General features: G+C 35.7%; 1 long non-coding RNA gene across 1 annotated transcript; it reads right to left on the bottom strand.

The window, feature by feature from the left end:
- Positions 1-3,572: 3,572 nt before the first annotated feature.
- On the bottom strand, positions 3,573-4,233 carry LOC124391999. Its single transcript, XR_006927075.1, has 3 exons — positions 4,219-4,233; positions 3,804-3,860; positions 3,573-3,611 (listed from the first exon to the last, which is right to left on the bottom strand). It is a non-coding gene; the product is annotated as an uncharacterized LOC124391999 (long non-coding RNA).
- Between the last annotated feature and the right edge of the window lie 648 nt (positions 4,234-4,881).

The following is a 4,881-nucleotide window of genomic DNA, read 5'->3' as shown; positions in this document are numbered from 1 at the left end:
TAACTGCTAACTTGTGGGATTTAGGGACATGTCCTAACGATAGTGAAGAGTTAATAGTTAAGAGTTAATTTCATTTAGTGAAAAGGAAGGGAGGGTCGGAGATGGGATGCCATAGAGTGCATTTTTTTTATGTATCCCTAAAAGTACTACACATATAATACTGACTTGAACTGAATAACTTATTTATACTTAATACTTAATTCTATTTTTTAGATCTCTTCTCTTGCTGCTGGGTCTAAGCTGCACTTGTCTTCAGACACAATGCTGTTGTGGTTTAAAGAACCAAGGCCAGTTTTTTCCACTCTATCCTTTTAACAGGCCCTGCAACAAACTGAGTAGCAGAGCTGTGGTTACATATTGTGAACATGTTTAGATGCCTAAAAGGCAAGATGCTGAGTAATGGAAAATGTATCTAATGCATTCAACCACAGAATTGATTTTTAAGCATACACATGAAAACAGCACCAACACACTAAACACTTATATGCCTGGTGGTTTAAATAACCAGTAACTCTTCACAGGAAATAGCCCCCATCATGTTAAACAAAGGCTCTGTTGCAAAAAGATACATCTCTTGGGGTTTCAGTGTCCAAGGTTCATACCTCCAAAGCTAAAGAGCTTTTTAAACATTCAGGTTTAAATTCACATATATTGTCTTGATGGAGGCAATATAGAGTAATAATAATTATTAATATAAGCCATCAGTCCCCTGCTGTAATACTCCATACAGCCACCTTTTGCTTAAGTTACAGCTAATATTCTTTTTTTATGTCTATTCTAGCTTTGCACACCTAGATTGGAGAATATTCACCTATTGTTAATTATAGAATTGCTCAAATTAGGTAAAATTCTGTGGAGAGTGGCAATAAACTGCTCTCTTCAAGTCCATTCACACAGGATTTAAGTCAGGGCACTGACTTGGCCACTCAAGGACATTCACCTTCATATCCCTAAGCCATTGCATTGGCTTTGGCATGTTAGAAGGTAAATGAGTTCAACTCAACAGTATGGTTGTACTTGGCAGCATTCATTTTCTATTCAATCTTGGTAGCTTCTCTGATCAATGTCCTTCTAGCACCTCATCTAGTGTGGACAGAGCCTGGTCTAGGCAATGAGATGATGGGACAATACATGTTTCACTTTTAAATAATGATCTGAACAGTATTCAGAGGAACACCACGTATTAATGGTATAGTTTGTTTAAGCAGGAACACACACATATGCTTTTAACATTTAGGTTTTTGACCTCTCATCCCTTTTTTAGATGGTGCTGAGGTTAAGCGGCCTCCAGCATTGCACACTCTCTGTGTTTCACCACCCCTGTAAATTAAAACCGCAGTATGTTGTGAATGCAAAACAGGAAAAGAACGAAACTGCACAGGTTGTGGCTAAAAACTGACATTTCTCAATAAACCCAAAGCACAGTGTCTGCATAAAAGATTTTTTTAATGAAGTGCAGAGTTTCACTTGATCTATTGTGTGCTGCTTAACTTTCCACTCTAAATTACATTGATGCTCATCATATTAATATCAATTTCTAATGAATTTGAATGAGTAAAATGTCTATATACACTGAAATTGGCTGGTAAGTGCTGGCCCAGTTTTTTGTTTCTTTTGTCCTGAATTTCCATGTTGCATCATTAATAATGCATTTTCTGTGACAGATGCTTCAAAACATTAGTTCTTTAATTGCACACTGCAAACATTGAGCTCCTCAATTCTGACCTATGGTTTACACACACACTGCAGTGGAGCTCCAGTCAGACTAAGTCACTTTGCTAAATAACCTCCATAATCAGCATTCAACTGGACAAAGTTTTCCTAACAACAAACATTGCAGGGTTAGAATGCAGATCTTTTACCAGTGAGAGACAAGAGTTGACAAAAGTCCAGAAAGTTATCAATCTCAGAAACCTGTAGAAGTTCCAGGCTCAGCCTTTGAGCGACTGGCTCTGCAAATAAAAACAGAATGCAATGATTTAAAACTATATTATATTATATACAATGGAACATAGAAAAAAAAATGATGAAACTGATGAAATGTACCACATTAAGGAAAAAATACGATAATTTTGAACTTGATGGATGCAGCATGGGACAGGGCAACAAAGACAGCAGGGAAAGTGTAGGAGAGTGGAGGTTCGAGTGGCAACACGAAGGAGATTGGAGACTGTAAGGTGTTGGCAGGGGACAGTGTAGCTAGACAGCATCAGATGGTGGTCTGTAGGATGGCTTTGGAGGTGAAGAAAATGTATATGAGATACAAGTAACGCAAAAGTAATATACGCATTACTTTTCATAAAAAGTAACTAGGTAACGTAATGGGTTACTTTTTTGGGGAGTAACTCAATATTGTAATGCATTACTTTTAAAAGTAACGTTGCCCAACACTGCAACTGAATTTACCAATGGTGGACTCCAATCGAATTGGTAAAACATCTCAAGGAAGATCAGTGGAATCACAGGATACACCTGAGGTATGTGCTGGAGAGAAGGGGAATGAAAGTCAGTAGGAGTAAGACAGAGTACATGTGTGTGAATGAGAGGGAGGGCAGTGGAGGGATGCGGTTGCAGGGAGAAGAGGTGGAGAAGGTGGAGGAGTTCAGGTACCTGGGGTCAACAGTGATGGAGAGTGTGTTAGAGAAGTAAAGTAAAGAGTGCAGGCAGGGTGGAGTGGGTGGAGAAGAGTGATAGCAGGAGTGATTTGTGATAAAAGAGTATCTGTGAGAGTGAAAGGGAAAGTTTATAGGACTGTGGTGAGACTTGTGATGTTGAATGGTTTAGAGACAGTGGCATTGATTAACAGACAGGAAGTGGAGCTGGAGGTAGCAGAGCTGAAGAGCGACATGCCATATATCAGTAGGAGAATGCTGAGGATGGAGTCACCAGGAAGGAGGAAAACAGGAAGGTCAAAGAGGAGGCTTATGGATGTGGTGAAGGAAGACATGCAGGTGGTTGGGGTGAAAGAGGCAGATGTACAGGACAGGGGGGTATGGAGACGGATGATCCGCTGTGGTGACCCCTAATGTGAAAAGCCGAAAGAAGTATCGTAGCATTAAATAATTTTTATTTGTATTTATATATATATATATATATATATATATATATATATATATATATATATATATATATATATACATTATTATTTTTGGTTAATTGTAGTTTGAATGATGAAAAAATCATCATGGCTAGCATTCCAAATGTTAACACCATACAATTCTGTCTGAACTGCAGCTCAAATCAATCAAATCAAATTTTATTTGTCACATACACCTACATACAGGGTACGACATGCAGTGAAATGCTTTTAACAACGGTCCGGCATGAGGGAATAAAAATGGGGTAAAAAGGAGAATAAAAATTATAAATATAATAACAAAATTTAAAAGAAAAATATAATAAGAAAAAGAAGGCAGATAAATAAGATATAGAGATATATAAATATATATATATATATATATATATATATATATATATATATATATATATATATATATATATATATATATGTAGTGGGTTCGCTCTGCGTTGTGTATGTTTTAAATGAAAAGACTCCACACGTTGGTACAATTGTCGTATGATTTACTTCCAGCTTCTGTATTCTCCAATCACTGTATTGAAACAGACACCATCAGATAATAAATGGTGAATCTCTGGTCTAGCTGCGTGCCTCTCATCGCTATCGCATTCGGCAAAAGAGAGAGGGCGCACGGAAAATAGACAATTTCTAAACTATAATAATAATATAACATCGAAAGAAAGAAAATACAGAAAACTAAAATACCAATGATCCAATTACATACCTGTATTGAAACAGACACCATCAGATAATAAATGGCGAATCTCTGGTCTAGCCGTGCCTGTCAATCATTACATATTCTTTTAATGTACTGTATATTAACTTAACAAAAAAAATACATGGAAACATGGAACTTCTCATGGATCATTGAAATAAAATGCATCTTTAATTAACCAAATTTATAGCAATGAAATTATTCATTTTACTCAATTTAACTAAAGGATGCCGCACGTGTAATGGCGGCCATTACCTGAAATAATTATGAAATTAACTATACACATTATTACATTCATTAAATAACTTACTAACCATAAATCAAAAGAAAAATGAACAAATAATCATGTTTAACACAAAAATTCCTTAACCGATTAGTATTTATTATATTCTAAAACTTTTCCCGAAGAGCTGATAAATCATACCTCTCATCGCTATCGAATTCGCAAAGAGAGAGGCGCACGGAAAATAGACAATTTCTAAACTATAATAATAATATAACATCGAAAGAAAGAAAATACAGAAAACTAAAATACCAATGATCCAATTACATACCTGTATTGAAACAGACACCATCAGATAATAAATGGCGAATCTCTGGTCTAGCCGTGCCTGTCAATCATTACATATTCTTTTAATGTACTGTATATTAACTTAACAAAAAAATACATGGAAACATGGAACTTCTCATGGATCATTGAAATAAAATGCATCTTTAATTAACCAAATTTATAGCAATGAAATTATTCATTTTACTCAATTTAACTAAAGGATGCCGCACGTGTAATGGCGGCCATTACCTGAAATAATTATGAAATTAACTATACACATTATTACATTCATTAAATAACTTACTAACCATAAATCAAAAGAAAAATGAACAAATAATCATGTTTAACACAAAAATTCCTTAACCGATTAGTATTTATTATATTCTAAAACTTTTCCCGAAGAGCTGATAAATCATACCTCTCATCGCTATCGAATTCGCAAAGAGAGAGGCGCACGGAAATGACGTCATCTCTACCTTTGCGTGTACACGTGAGAGTATTCTACCTGTGACCACGTGACCGTGCATCATTCCTGTA

This window comes from Silurus meridionalis, chromosome 10 (genome assembly GCF_014805685.1).
Source record: "Silurus meridionalis isolate SWU-2019-XX chromosome 10, ASM1480568v1, whole genome shotgun sequence".
Classification (NCBI taxonomy): Eukaryota; Metazoa; Chordata; class Actinopteri; order Siluriformes; family Siluridae; genus Silurus; species Silurus meridionalis.
Note: the sequence above shows the minus strand (reverse complement) of the source record. Positions and strands in the feature narration are given on the sequence as shown.